This window comes from Cavia porcellus, unplaced genomic scaffold (genome assembly GCF_034190915.1).
Source record: "Cavia porcellus strain 051 isolate PalLab524CR breed Dunkin Hartley unplaced genomic scaffold, mCavPor4.1 scaffold_15, whole genome shotgun sequence".
In the NCBI taxonomy this organism is placed as follows: domain Eukaryota; kingdom Metazoa; phylum Chordata; class Mammalia; order Rodentia; family Caviidae; genus Cavia; species Cavia porcellus.
In genome coordinates, this window is record NW_026947498.1 from 66,056,216 (window position 1) to 66,073,102 (window position 16,887).

Here is a 16,887-nt window from a genome sequence, read left to right on the forward strand (position 1 = left end):
CGTCCCTTCCTCCCTCCACTCATTGCTGTGTTCTACTGCTTGCTCACGCCTCTCTGGTCTTGACTCGTACAGGTAGCTTTTGAAAACCAAGCCCAAGGTAAAAGATCCAACGCACTGAATTAGAGCCGTGTGGTCAGAAAGGAAGAGACAAAACAAGAAACATTCTGGAGGCATTATCAGTGGGATTTTCAGGCTCCTGACTCAGTGACTGCTTGTTTACTTTTTAAAGGAATTATCCTTCCCTGCAGACCACTTATGGATTCAGACCACTTATGAATTAGTAACAGTCCCACCTTCTCCCTACCTTGCTATCCTGGAAGCAAGCATATAACTATTTTCAAATCTTTTTGTATTTTTCCCTACTTTTCATCTGGAAATACATTGGGGAAAGTCAACTGCAGATATCTAGCCTGGATAACTGAAAAGATGCAAGTCCTTTTCTTGAGGTAGAAAGTCCACAAGAAAGAGCACTCAATAGGTGAAGCATTTGATTTAGGGTACTGTTGAGTTTGAAGACCTAAGGCTATCCTGTTAGCAATTATGATACGTTAATATTTAGGCTCTGGAGCATAAACTGAAATATAAATCTGTAAGTCATAAACAGAGACACTTGAAACTTTCCCCAGGAGATGAAGTGTTGACTGTCACCTAGATTGAACTAAGACAAGGCTAAGGAAAAACCTTTAATGGTGGCCATGTAAAATGGGTATTTGGCAGAAGAATCTCCAAGAAGGAGAGAAAGGAGTACTCACAGGGTATAAAGGAAACTTGCTGAGGTTAATACCACCAAGGGGATAAACCAGTCTCATGAAATGCAGCAGAAAGCTCTTACAGAAATCATGGAGACATAGGGGAAGACAAAAGGCTCATTAACAAAATGTTAACTGCACGGGAAGTACTTCAAAGAATCAACAACTGGGATCTCATTTTATTAAAAAGTTTTTGCACTTCAAAAGAAATCACCAACAAAACAGAACACAAATCCTTATGATTCTTGAATTTATAGAGTAGACTGTACAATGATCTTGGAGGAAAGTTCCCAGTGAAGTTTTAAAGCCAGATTGTAAGTAGCTAAGAAATAAGTTGAGGAGTGGATTGTAGCAATAAAGGCAAAGTTGCAAATGTAGACTGCTATTTATGTTGTGCAATACATGCCCATTTAAAAATATATATGATATTCATGTCTTACAGATTCAAAAGTTTAATATGGAGCCCATTACTATTTTATTGTGTTTCTAACTGACTGTGTAATTGGGCACTTTGTATGTCTTAGGCCTATACCAAGTAATCAACAGATCTCACTATATATGAAAACATGGAAATAGCTTTTCATTAAGCATACGTAGAGCTACTTGTCTTTTTTGGTTTTTTGTTTTTGCTGTTGCTTTCTTTTTATAGTTTTCTTTTAGATGTCCAATTATCAGATGCTTAATCATTTTTATTGAGATCAGTCATCTAATTCTATGTAGACTGGAAGCCATGTGAAACTCTTTAGACTTTAACTCATATGTTTTTTTGGAATTACTACTGGGTTTGGTGAATTTTTGAATCGTTTCTATATTGTTTCCTAATCCCTGGGTGTGAACCTGTGGGAAATGCCTTTCACTTTCAAGTCCAGATTCTACTACCAAGACTGACAGGATGTTAGTCTGGAAGTGATATCAGGATTCTTCTAGCTCATTTCAGTTTCACAGGTAGACCAACAGCCCCACGGCGGGGCAGTTCTTAAAAACTTCTTAAAAACATGACTTCTTAAAAACATGACATTGCGGAGTGATTGAAGGATGGACTTTGGAGTCAGGGCTGGGATTGAAATATGGTTCTATGATTATCAAGCTGCTATACAAGGCTCTTTACCCTTGAGCCCCTATTTCCTTATTTTAAAAATGGGATTAAGGATCACCGCACCTGTCTTATATAGTTGCTATGCTGTGGAAATGAGTAGACTGTGAAAGGGCCTCATCAGCAACTGAAATGTGTTAAAAACTCAAATGAGATCCCTCCCTGCTCCTGCAGAAAACAAGCAGAACTCAGAGCAAATCTAGGTCTTCTGATTTCTGGGCCAAAGCCTTTTTCCCACACAAAAGTTCTCTGAGTACCCCGAAGGTATGTGAAGACTTTCCAAGAGAGACCAACATATGGATAGGTTTTTTGTTGTTGTTTTTTGTTTCTATATGGATAGTTTTAAGGGACTGGATTTCCAGCTCTGCATGAGCTCTATTTTACAATTGGTCTGGGTATGTACCTGTAGTTGGAATTTGTATTTTTCTCGTCATACTTTGCAACGATTCTTCTACTTTGTGATTTTTTAATTTTTGATTTTTATTAGTGTATATTTATAGTACATGGTGATTATATTCATTGTAGGGGTTGGTATGTGTACATAATCTCATTGTTTTGGTCTTTCCCTCTGACCCCCTTTTCATTTTTCCAGCATCAGATTCATTTATCTTGTATATCATACATCGTCATAAAGTTAATTATCATAAATGCAGATTAATGATCAGACTAATAAGCAAAAAAGCCCATGTAAAACAATTATGCTAAATCAATGTATTCTTTTAGAATCATTCTCCATGCTGGATAATAATGTTTTTCTCTCTTTTTTCCTATTGTATGTCTTTTTTCCCACATTTTATTTATATATTGAATTTTTCACATAAGAACACCATGTGATATTCAAACTTGTGTGTCTGATTTACTTCACTTGACATCTATCAAGGTGCATCCATTTTCCTATTAGTGACTCAAATTTAACTTTCTTTACAGGGTGGTATTCAATTGTACATAAATACCACTTATTTTGTTTTGTTTTGAGACAGGTCTTGCTCTGTAGTTCAGGCTAGCCTTGTGGAGATCCTCCTGCCTCAGCCTCACTGATATTACAGGTGTACATCACCAGGTATGATTTAAATACCACCTTTTTAAAAATCCATTCATCTGTTGATGGATATATAGCCTGTTCCCAATATTTACCTATCATGAATTGTGTTGCTACAAAATGGGTATGCACTGTGGTATGATGTCTTGTAACATTTTTAGGAAGCTACCTAAAAAGGGAATAGATGATCAAAGGGAATTTCGGTTTTTATTTTTTGAGTAGTCTCCATACAGTGCTTTACTTTAAAGAAGCTATTTTAAATCTCATGATTGTACATCACCCTGAAGTGTTACATCTCCAAGCAATACAAAGATATTGATAATTCTTTTTAATGAGTTATATAAACTGCCATTCAATCTCTAGAATTTACAGATGCATTTTTTGTATACTTAATAAGGTTATTACATTTGTGACAATGTAGGCTGCTTTGTGAATGTGTACTAATAATTGTTTCAATGGTTCAATGAAAAATAATCTTTCAACACTTAGTACTTTATGGTCGCAAAAAATTTTAAACTTTCATTTTGCACTGAAAAATTATTTGTGAATACCAGGAATCGAATACAGGACCTTGCACTTGCTAGGTAAGCACCATGCCACTGAGCTATGTCCCCAGCCAGAAAAATTACATGTATGTAATTTTTGTGGAAGAATGATAAGATGACCAATAAAATACTTCAAGCGTACAACTGTACTACATCAGGTGAAAATCCATGAAACAGGTGGCATAGAAATACAAATTTAAGGAGAGAAAAAACAAAAATTTCAGCTATGAAAGCAGAGCTTGCTATAAATTGGTAGTGAATTGTGGGAGAGTACCCCGTTGTTCTTTCGTGAAAAAAAAAAGCCCTTGCTGCAACCTGCACCTGACCTCTCATTCACCCAATTTACAGAGCTATGTAGAGCTGGCTGTATTGAACCAAATGTTCTTGGCAGTAAAGATGCCAGCCTTGTACACATCAAAACCATCTGTGCGTTGTTAATTAGAGGCCTCTGTACCTTCCTTCTCTTATGCATTCTGCCACGACCTCCACCCACCTCCTTGATTAATACCAATAAAAGCCATGAGCTTTGTAGATGAGGCCTTTTGTACCACAAAGAACACTGGGTCATCCCAGAGCCTCCCGGCTTCGGAATATTTTCTCTTTGTCTTTCTTTTGCATCCTTGTGCCGTTTTGCCAATGGGTTAGATAAATACTCTCAGGAGGGGTTTCTGTAACTGTAAATTTTTAGACTGATACCCGTATTTGGAGTTTCAATAGTGGATACCAAGATACTCTGGTATTTATATTTCTTTGGGAAAATTGTTAAAACTGATGAGATATATTTATTTATAATATTCTGGAAATTATATCTTTTCCAACTCTTTAAACTCATGATAAAAAATTTAAATGCTAACTTAAAACGTATCTAAAAGACTACACTTTTTTTTCAAGATTCTTTGAAAAAGATTCTGCCACCGCTATCCTGGAAAGCACACACACACACACACACACACACACACACACACACACACACACACAGAGTCTCAGGGTTTTGCGTCTTCCCTCTAATCCCACACCTCAGTCACACATTCCCTTGCGTTGTCTTTCAGGGTTAATGCTTCTCCCTCAGGTCCCAGACACACGCATCACTCCTTTCCTCCAGGACCTTTCATTTTTCCTGACCCTTGTGGAAGTCTTTTTGGTCACTGGGAGACTGTCAGCTTCTTTGTACATCTATGGCTCCAATAGACATTCTCAAACTTTAGCATGCATCAGAGTCACCTGGAGGACTTGCAGAATCATAGATTATTGGGTCCTTCTTCTAGAATTTCTGATCCAGAATATGTGGGGTAAGGCCTAAAAATATATTTCTGACAAATTCCCAGATGATACCAATGTTGGGGACCTCACTTTGAGAAACGCTGCTGTAAAGTCATATCTGATCTGCTCTTCAGAACCCACATGCCTGAACGGCAAACACCTTTTCTGGAGGTAACAGGGACACCAGAAGAGATACTCCAAGTGTGGACATAAAAGCATACAAGCTTTATTAGACCTATTATGCCATCGAAAAGTACTTCGGGATTAGATTGATATAGAGCAGAACTCAGAGCAAAAGAGCCACAATCAGGAAAACACTTGACTCCAAGTCTCACAGTGTCTGTGCTCTTTCCTCCTCCTAATCTGTAGAGGGGCTGGCATTCGTGGCAAGCTGTCTACATGGTAAGCTTTCTTTTTCAAGAAGTTTCCCTGTATTATTTATTCCTCGCACTGTCCTTGTGAGCTAAGTTTTATTATTCTCCTCATTGCTCATAAGAAAATTGAAGACCAGAGAGGTTAAGTTTACTGAACATTTTCCTTAATAACTGTTCACAGGTCTTGGTGTGATGCTGTGTGAGTATAGTCCTGCTACTTAGGAGGCTGAGGCAGGAACAGAAGGATTACTTGAGCCCCGGAGTTGGAGGCCAGTGTAGGTAACATAGCAAGACACCCATCTCAAAAGACAAAACCAAACAAAAAAACTGTTCCTGATTGCAGGTGACCACAAAAAGTAGAAAAAAGACCATCAGTTTGTTAACTGCTGCTTTAGAAAATAAATAATTCAAGAAAGTCATGTGATGATGGGCTTGGTAGGGCATGCCTGTAATCCCAGCAGGAGGATTGCCATCCTGGGTTACAGTGAGTTTAGGGTCAGGCTCAAGGATGTAGTAAGACCCTGTCCAAAAAGAAACTGCAGCAGGGATGGGGATTGGGGAAGGAAAGCATATACACAAAATTAACAGAGAAGAGGTAAATTTCCTTAAAGGATAAAGAATTAGCTCCAATCAAATCATGTATCAACCCCCAGGGAATAGAAGAAAATATGAATATCATCTTACCCACTATTGTTTAGAGATTTTTTAAAAAGAGATATTTGTTTTTATCAACTATAACTTAGTTCTTTCAGCATTGCTAGAAAAAGAAACTATACATAATAATGAATGATTTAGAAATTCAATATATAACCTACAAAAGAACCTTAATTATGGAAATTGAAATAACCTAAAGAATGGATTGATGAAAATTAAAAATTAAGGAATGTTTCCTGTGGTATGGAGAAATTATATGAATATGGATGTGTTTGTGTGTGGGTATTACATGCTTATTAGTCTCGATGTCTGGAATCCAATGAAAAATTACTAGTATGCAAAGAAGAGGCATATTGTAACTCAGTGTGCGAAAATAAGTCAATTAGTTAAAGCAGCCCAGAGCTGACATAGATTTTATGATTTTTGAGTACAGAATTTTAAATGGTGCCCTATAGATTAAAAACTTAAGTAAAGACATGGAAGCTATTTCAAATGCTCAAATAAAACTCATGTGTAAAGGTATAAGGTGTGAGATGAAAAATACAATAGTTGTACTTCACAACCGATTAGAAATTGCAAATAAAAAGGTCAGTGAGTTTCAAGACAAGTTACACCATCAAAAACTATCCAAAATTAAATAGACAAAGGAGAAATGAAAAATTAAAATAGAATGAGCTGGGGAGCAAACTATGAACCTCAATAAACTTATAATTAGAATTTCTGAAGAAGTAGCGGGTGGAAGGAAAAATATTTGAAGAATAATAGCCAAAAAATTTGGGATTTTCCAAGTTTAATCCCAGCATGTAGAGGCTAAGGCAGGAGGATTGCTTTAAGTTTGAGGCCAGCTTGTGTTACACAGTGAGCTCAGGGCCAGAGTGAACTACATAGCAAGACTCCATCTCAAAAACCAAAAATGAAACAAAAAATTTTTTACAAGTTTGATGAAAGCTATAAACCCATAGATCCAAGAATCATGGCAAACTCAAAGTGCATAATACATGAAAAAAACTCCAAGATTCATAATCTATTGTTCAAAACCAGTTGTAAAGGGAAAAATTTAAAAGTAATCAGAGATGTTACATACAGAGGAATGAAGACAAAATGGTAAGAAATTTCTTGCCAGAAACAGTACAAGTGAAAGAGTGCAACATATTTAAAGTACTGAAGAGGAAAGCCTAGAATTCAACCTAGAATTCTATGTCACAGAAATTTCTTTCTAAAACAAAGGAAAATGAAAAATTTCAGACATATAAAGGCAGTAGGTTGGAGACAGTCTCACTCATTGTAAGAATATGGATGTTTTTGTTTGCTGTTTTCATCCAAATAACTTTTTTTTCTTTTTCTTGCCTAATTGCAATAGCTAGACCCTCCAGTGCAATGATGAATGCAGAATGGATGTCCTGACCTTGTTCTTGCTCTTAAAAGAAGATTCCTGTTTATAAATACAGTAGTTCCTTGATTGAATTCTCTTTTGTTCTCTATTTTGAATGTACCATTTGTTCCTCACCAATCTTATCTCATTTTTGTCTTTAAGTAGTAGACAAATAAGCACCTAAAGATAGATATTACAGTAGACAGAACACGGCTTCACAGTAAAAAAAACCAAAAAATTCTCATTAAGTGATAACCATTAAGAAATGAAAATGGTAACCTTTGGACAAAGTGCCTTTCTAGAAGTCCCAAGGGGCCATGTACTTAAGAAATAATGCCAATAATTTTAATCCGTGGTGGAAGAAGAAACTAGTTGATCCCTCTAATTCCCTATGATGACTCTGGATAATGTCAAATCATGATATGTTGCACTCATGAAGGAAAATTATAAGCAAACCACATATCCAAAGATTTTACATATAGTGTTAAACGTAGGCAAATAAAAAATTCCACTAATTAAAAAAATAGCTTCAAATTACATTAAAAATGTTCTCTTGATTTTTTTTTCAGGGAATACTTAGCAGCAAATTCATTGTAAATATTCAAAACTTTCTCAATAAAAATTCCATTATTCAGAAATATTTATGCCTATTAAGATTAGTGACGTCTGTTAGGAGAAATTCTAATTGCTGAAAGAAACTCTTGATTGGATGAGACCATAAGAAAAGAAGTGATGCTCAATATTTTTGGTGATATTGAATTCATGGGTAGGTGTTTGTTTTGAGAATATCTGTCCTACTGCTTTAAGAAAAGAGAACATAAGCCTCATCTTTCTAACTACACCATAAAGAAGCCCCAGATAGCTGAAATGAGAATACAAGAAGACACAGGGACAGGTATGTTCCCAAAGAGAAAATACACAGTTAATTAAGAATCAAACATAGGAAGAAAGATCAACCTAATAGTGCTGGGAATGATATAGTGAAGTAAGTGAGGCCTACAAAAGATTTGTAGCGAGTATCAAACTTCGATTTGGGCTTCATCATAGATAATTTATCAATAATTTATAAGGGATCAAATTTAGGTAGGTTGGTGCTATGGTCTGGGTAAGCATGTGTCCCATGTGTCAGTCTGCAGGACTATGAACAGGGCTGGTGGGAGAAACTTAGTTCACAGGAATTTTGCTTTGAAATGGATATTGTCTTTGAAGCAGATCTTGTCCAGCCTTTTATTTTGTCTTTAAGGTAAACCTTCCTACGGTGAAATACTGTGCCCCCTCAGGTCCAGAGCAGCAGGGTCAAGTGACCATAGATGAAACCTAAAATCATATGCCAGAATTCTCTGTTCTATTTTAAAGTTGATTTATCAATGTATAGCAATGGGAAGCTGACTAACACAAACGGGATACCATTTGTACTTGTTTATATTTTATTACTTGAGAAATATTCCTTGCAAGAGTATAAGATGACCTTTGGATGTAAAAAAAAAGTGTGTATGATGAAATGTCAAACTACACACTACCTAACTGTTATAACTTCATTGAACCAAGTCTCACATTCAGAGTCAACTACTGATAGGATTTCTGGTGTCTCCTTACAGATACAGTCTGTGAATGTGCAAGTTTTCAGGGTGGGGCACAACTGCAGCATAATGGATATATTGTTTTATACCTCGCATTTACCTTTTAACAATAAATCTTTGAAATGCTTTCTGTTTTTACCCAGAGTTCTCTCTCTCTCTCTCTCTCTCTCTCTCTCTTTTTTTTTTTTCTTTTTCCTGTTTTTACTGGGGATTGAACTCCAAATCTTTGCCTGAACTATGTGCCAGCGCCTTTTTATTTTGAGACAAGTTCTTCCTAAGTTCCCAGTTGCCCGGGGTGTCCGCCACCTTGGCAGTCTGCCCGCCTTGTCCCCCAGAATGCTGGGAGTCCAGGTGTGTGCCATCACACTCAGGCGCTTCATTGTTCTTCACAGCAGCAATAGTTTCACACATGTAGAAGTTCAAGCAGCCAGAAAATAAGGAATGTTCACATTGTTTCTGGTTTGTTGGTTAACATTTTTATGCTGTTTTTAAAAGTTTTAAAAAGTATATACCTTAATGATGCCTTTCAATGAACAGGCTTTTCCTTTGATCTTCTTCTTCTTCATTTCTCTCTCTCTCTTTTTTTTTTTTTTTTGCTTCTTTTTTTCTTTTATTTTTCCTCTTATTTTTACCCTCTTTTTAGTCTGTGTTTTTCTTTTATTTTCTCTCATCCTTTTTTTTTTTTAACTTTACCTAATTCTATAAACACCCTTCTTTCCAATAAGACCCTTTTACCACTGTTATGAGGGTTTAGGGTACTGAAATCTCTTCCTAGAAGTGGGTTCTAAGGGGCTGGGGATTTAGCTCAGCGGCATAAATGCCCGCCTTGTGAACAGGCAGTCTTGAGTTTGATCCCCGGTACTGATAAAAAAAAAAAAGTGGGTTCTAGGTTCTTCCTGTCCTGCACAAAGAATTATTTAAGATGAGGACAAATAGTAACACAATTTTACATTTATTACAGGCAGAAAAGAGACAGGCTGTGCAAAGCAAGTCTGGGCGGAGTAAAAGTAGGAAATTTATGCTCTACAGGATATGAGTGAGCTTCTGGGAAAAAACACAGTAGTGGAGAACTCAGTGCTGACTGTCCTGTCACTCACCCTCAGGAGAAGGTCATATTCAGGGCTTTGGGAACTGTTCTGTGCATGTCTCCATGTGTCCAGGGATTTTGTAATTAACAGGTCACACCTACTTCTCCTTTTGCTGTGCCATGCCTTGGTTGTCATATACTCCTCTTTTCCTCCTTGTCCTTCTTATTTCTCTTCTTCTTTTTTGGTTTTTTGAGACAAGGTCTTGCTGTTTAGTTCAGGCTGGCCTTGAACTTGTGGCGATCCTCCTGCCTCACCTCGATTTCTCGACTGCTGGGATTATAGCCATGAGCCACCACTCCAGGGCAGCAGGTCCTAGTCTTTTTTAATATTTTGTCTTTTTGAGTCCAGGTTGGCCTTGCATTAACTTTGTAGCCCAGACTGGCCTCAAACTCACATCAGTTGTCCTGCCTCTGCCTCCTAAGTGCGGGGATTACCGGTTTGTTCCACCATGCTGGGCTGGTGCTCTGGTCTCTCTCCTCCTCCTCATATCAAAGAGTTTAAGGTTTCAAATTTTTTCTTTTGCATTTCCCCATGCTCAAACCCTCAATCAGTGGTGGCGAACCTATGGCACACGTTTTAGTTACTTTTCTTGATGCTGAGACAAAATAACTGACATTCAAAATTAAAGGAGGAAAGGTATATTTAGCTCACAGTTTATAAAAGTTCAGTCTATAGTGAGCTAGCTCCAGGGCAGGGCACCTTTGCAGAGGACAATAGTTCATGATGGGCAGAGGACAGTAAAATCAACAATTGACCTTAACAGCTTCTCTCTGCCTCCTTTATACTCTATCCAAGGTGCTGGGATTAGGTTGGTGTCAATCTAACAAGTGGACTGCAATCACCCACCCTTAATCCCAGTACCATTAATCCCAGCATTGCACTATGAAGCAATCACTCACACTCCAAAAAAAATCCTATGATTCCATGAAGCTTTGAGGGGATTTCTAGACACAAATCATAACATTATGTATGCTACTGGGGCACACAGAGCCCTCTCTGTTGGCATGAGAACCAAGTCACTGCAACAGCCAAGTACTGCATAACAGTTATTTTTTCTAAACCGGAACCTCAGTATTCAGGTTTAATTACAGTGTTGGAACTTTGTGATAAATAAGTGGGTTTCAGTTTGCACTTCAGATACTTGGTCTCTAAAATGTTCACCATCGCTGCCCTATACTTTTAATAGTATAATAGTATAATTTATTAATTTTCTGATAGCTAACTATATAATTACTGTAGAGCCATATAAGTCAATACAGTGATACGTCATTTGTCAAACTCAATTCATTCCAAATTTATGTTCAAATACCAGAAATTTTGAGAATTGAGCATACTTGTCCCATAAGAAACAATGGAAACCAAAAATTGGTTCTGAGGCCCCAAAATTACACTTATAAATCCATCTTTCTGAGACTTAAACAAATTTTGCAATGATGTCTTTCAAGTCTATTGTGGTTCTTATACTTTTCCACTTAGTTTTACTGATGCTATTGCTAACTTTCTTTGGGCCATGGTTACAATATTTTATGTAAACAAGTGCAAAAAATAAAACAGCACAGCAACAAATATTTTGATACACTATTATGAGCATTATAATTTGTTTGGGTGAAAGCAGCACTTGGACTAAACCGTCACCACTTTGTGTCCATGGGGAGATGGGACATATGCCTCACTCCTGACTCATATAGGTTTTTTCAAGTTGAATTTTTGCACTTTGACAACCTGCTGTACCACGGTACCTGGATTGTCTAAATTTTCATACCTTAATTGCCAGTTTCTTCTTCAGGATTAAGGGTAGTACAAAATTGGTTCTTATGGTGTGTTAATATACAATTTATCTTGGACAATACTAGGGTAGTTGATTTGCTTGATATTAACAGGATCAGATAATTGTCACTGTATCTCTATAAGCTAATATACAGATTACCTGTATAGCATTAACTATACTCGAGTACATTCCAAAAGAACTTAGTTGTTGGGCCAGCTACACTGCATCTTCCACTCCCAAATTAAGCAAGGTCAGACCGTGGGGCTATGGCCAAGGATTATCCTTAGCCATGCAAAAGTACTTCACTGAAGAGCAGCTAAAGAGATGTCTATACTACCAACAGTTTTTACACTATATACACCCTGAAATTTCAGCAAAAATTAAAGCAAACAAGCAAAACAATAGAAACATGAGAAGACAAGGCAACAAACTGCCTCCTAACACTCTCAACTTCCCAAAACCAATCCAGAAATGTCAGGGGGCAGGATAGCATGAACTATGTGACCCAAATTAGTCAAAGAGATACAAGAGGAGGTAAGAAAAACCAAAGAGGTAATCAGCAGGGTTAGTCAAGATATAACTAAATAGATAAAGGAAATAATAACCAAAAAGATACAGGAGCCTTCAAAAGACACTAATAAAAAGACAGATGAGCTAAGCAAAACTATACAAAATATGAACGCGCAGTTTACTGAAGAATTAGAGTGCAAGAAAAGGTTTCAATCAGAAATCCAGGAGATGCAAAATCATATTGAAAGTAGGGGTACTAAACTGACGGGTGTGAGCACAGAATTTTAGAACTAGAATGAAGCCTTTAAAATCAACTACTTGGACATCTTAAAAGTATAAGAAAATACAAAAAATGGACCCAACAGCTACTGGATGACCAAAGAAGGCTAATAATAATTGGAATAAGTGAAAAATCAAAAGACAACATGAATAGTAGAAAAATATTTCCCACAAAAATAATGACTGGAATCTCCCCCAAATATGTATGGTGAAATAGATCTATGGACAAATGAGGCATATAGAGCCCAAATAGCCACAACCAAAAGAGAACCTTTCCATGCCACATTATGTGTCAGGTACCAGAAGTCCATGACAGGGACAAAATCTTAAAAGTTGTTAGAAAAAACACAATGAATTACATATAAAGTAAACTCATTAGAATTACAACAGATTTCTCTATAACAACTTTAAAGGCCAGGAGGACTTACAAATATTTTAAGACATAGAAGATAATAGCTTCCAGTTCTGACTTATGTGTCCTGAAACACATGCCTTCAAAATTTATGGAGAAACGATGTATTTTCATGACGACAGTTCAATAAATTTATAATGACCAAGCCAGCATTACAAGAAATTCTCAGGAATATTGTACAAAGAGCTGATGAAGCCAATAATGCTAATATCAGAAAGAATGAATACACCTGCTGGGCTGAGCAGCAACACAAAAGGAAAAAAATCAAATTAGCAACAAGAAAATAATACAGTGACAGGAATAAGTCATTGCCTTTCAGTGTGAATAGCCTCAGTTTCCAAATCAAAAGACACAGACTGGCATTACATCCCAGAAGGTGGGCCACCTGGAAGACAGTGAGTTCATGCTCCACTGTAGATTGGGCATATAAGTTGTTTCCAAAACCTGGCTATTACAAATTGTGCTGCTATAAACATGGGTGCACATATATCACTGTGGTATGTTTTCAGTTCTTCTGGGAATATGACCAGAAGTGGAATATCTGGGTCAAATGGGACTTCCAATCCCAGCTTTTTAAGGAACCTCAACAGTGGGTTGCACCAGTCTACATTCTCACCAACTGTGCAGAAGAGTCCCCCCGCCCCTGCAGTCCCTCCAGCATTTGTTGGTGGTTTTCTTGATCCTGGCCATTCTTTCTGGAGTGAGATGGAACCTCAGTGTTGTTTTAATTTGTATTTCTCTAATGATCAATGATGCTGAACATTTTTTATGTATTTATTTGCCATTTGTTTCTCTTCATCTGAGAAGTGTGTATTCATCTCAAATGCCCATATTTGGATTGAATCTTTGAATTTTGGGGGCCTGATTTTTAAAAATCTTTATATGTTCTAGACAGAAGTCCTGTGTCTGAGGGACAGTTGACTAAGATTTTTCAGAATTCATGGGTTTCCTTTTTACTTTGTTGGTGATTTCTTTTGACATGCAAAACATTTTTAATAAGATGAGATCCCAGTTATTGATTCTGGGATATATCATTGTGATATGACGTTTTGATTTTTGTTCATGTAGTGTCTGCCTACCCCTATGTCTTCAAGATTTCTACCTACTTTGTCTTCCAGCAGATTTAATATTTCTGTTTTAATATTTAGATCTTTGATCAGTTTAGACTTTAGTGTAGTACATGGTGATAGGCATGGGTCTAGTTTGAACTTTTGGCAAATGGAGAACCAGTTTTTCTAGTACTACTTATTAAAGAAACTACCTTTTTTTCAATGAATGTATTTGGCCCCTTTGTCAAAGATGAGGTGGCTGAGTGTGTTTGTAGTTGTGGTGTATCTTCTAATCTATTCCATTGATCTTCAGGTCTATTTTTATTATACTACCATGCTGATTTCATTATAGTAGCTTTGTAGTATAACTTCAAGTCAGGGATTGTGATGCCTCCTGCCTTGCCTTTGTTGCTTAGAATTGCCTTTGCTATTCTGGGTCTCATCTGGTTCCAGATGAATTTTAGGAGTGATTTCTCTAGATCTGTGAAGTATGCCAGTGATATTTTGATTGGGATTGCATTAACTCTGTATGGGAGAATGGCCATTTTCACAATGCTTGTTCTTTCTATCCGTGCACAAGGGATGTGCATTTTCTGAGGTCCTCTTTGATTTCTTTTTTCAGGGTATTATAATTTTCCCTGAGTAGATATTTTGCTAGATTGATTCCTAAGTATTTCATTTTTTTGGATGCTATTGTGAAGGGTGTGGTTTCTGTTATTCTCTCTCAGTGAGTTTGTTGTTTGTGTGTAGGAATGCTATTGATTTTTGAGTGTTGACTTTCTATCCAGCTATAGTGCTGAATTTATTTATTATACCTACGAGTCTTTCAAGGGAGTTTTGGGGATCTTCTATGTAAAGTATCATGTCATCTGCAAATAATGATAATTTAACAACTTCTTTTCCTATCCTTACTCCTTTTATTTCTCTCTCTTGTCTAATTGCTCTCGCTAGTATTTTCAGCACTATATTGAATAGGGGTGGAGCTAATGGGCATCCTTGTCTTGTTCCTGATTTTAGAGTAAAAGCTTTCAGTTTTTGGTCACTTAATATGATGCTAGATGTTGGCTTGTCATAGATTTGATCATATTGAGGTAAAGACCATCTATTCCAATTTTCTGTAGGGTTCTTATTATGAATGAGTGTTGGATCTTATCAAAAGCTTTTTCTGCATCTATAGAAATGATCATGTGGTTCTTATTTTTTACTCTATTGATATGGGGGATTATATTCATTGATTTTCATATGTTGAACCATCCCTGCATGCCTGGGATGAATCCCAGTTGGTTATGGTGTATCATCTTCTGATGATTTTCTGTATTCTGTTTGTCAAAGTTTTATTGAGAATTTTTGCATGTATGTTCATTAGGGAGATTAGCCTGTAGTTCTCTTTTTTGGCTGGGTCTTTCTATGGTTTTGGTACTACTTGCTTCCAGGAATGAGTCAAGGAGAATTGCTTCCCTTTCAATTTTATTGAATAGTTTGAAGAGTGTCTGCATTAAGTTTTCCTTGAATTTCTTGTAGAATTCTGCAGTGAATCCATCAGGACCTGGATTTTCTTTGTTGGTAAGGTTTGAGTTACCTTTTCAATTTCACTCATTGAAATTGAATTCAGCAGTTTTACATCTTCTTGATCCAGCTTTGGTAGTCCATGTGTTCCTAGGAATCTGTCCATTTCTTCTGTGTTATCAAACCTATAAGAATAGAGATTTTCGAAGTAGATACTGATGATCTTCTGTATTTCCACAAGGTCTGTAGTGATTTCATTCTTTTCATTCCTTATTGCATGAATTTGAGCTTTTTCTTTCCTTTTTCAAATAAGGTTAGCTAGGGGCTTATTAATTTTATTTATTCTTTCAAAGAACCAACTCTTTGATTCATTGATCCTTTGTATTATTTTCTTAGTCTCTATATTTCATTGATTTCTGCTCTGATTTTTATAATTTCCTCCCTTCTTTTGATTTTGGGCTTGACTTGCTCTTTTTCTAGATGTTTGAGGTATAGCATCAGGTTGCTTACTATGTTCATTCTGTTTTTCTGATGTGGGAATTCACTGTAAATTTTCCTCTAAGGACTGCTTTCATTGCATCCCACAGGTTCTAGTAGGTTGTATTTGTATTTTCATTTGCTTGCAGATATTGTTTAACTTCTTCTTTAATTTCCTGTCACTCACTGATTGTGCAGGGGCATATTATTTAAATTCCATATGTTTGTGAAGTTTTTGCAGTTTTTTTTGTTTAATTTCTAGTTTTATGGCACTATGATCCAATAACATGCATGGGATAATTTCAGTTCTTTTGCATTTACTTAAGCATGTTCTGTGGGGCTAGTGTATGGTCTATTTTAGAGAATGTCCCTTGTGATACTGAGAAGAATGTATATTCTGATGTTGTTGGCTGGTACACTCTATACATGCCCACTAAGTCCATTTGTTCACAGGTTTGATTCAGTTCTGTTACTTACTTGCTGATTTTCTGTCTAGTTGATCTGTCTCTTTGTATCAATGGCATGTTAAGGTCTCCCATTATGATTGTGTTATTGTTTATTTGATTTTTCATTTCTGTTAATATTTGTTTTGTATAGCTGGATGCTCCTATATTTGGTGCATATATATTTAAGATTGTTATCTCTTCCTCTTGATGTTTTCCCCTAATGAGTATGTAGCGACATTCTTAATTTCTTTGGATCATTCTTGGCTTGAAGTTCACATTGTCTGCCAACCAAATAGTTCTTGTTGCATGAAGTATTGTTTTCCATCCTTTGACTTTCAATCTATGAGTTTCCTTTTGGGTTAGATGCGTTTCTTGTATAAAGCACATGGTTGGATGTTATTTCTTAATCAATTCTGCCAATCTGTGTATTTTAATTGGAGAAATGAGGCCAATTAATGGCTATAACTGATATGTATTAATTTATTTTTGTCATGTTATCTTTCTACTGTTGGTTATTTACCTTTCCCTTCTGTTTGTTTGCTTTGCTTAGTGGTTTTTTTCCTGTGTCTATCTGGCTTGTCTTTCAGTAGTTCTTGTAGGATTGGTTTGGTGGTCATGAAGTTCTTCAGCTGTTCTTTGTTGTGGAAGTTTTCTTATTTCTCCATCCATTTTGAAGGACAGTTTGT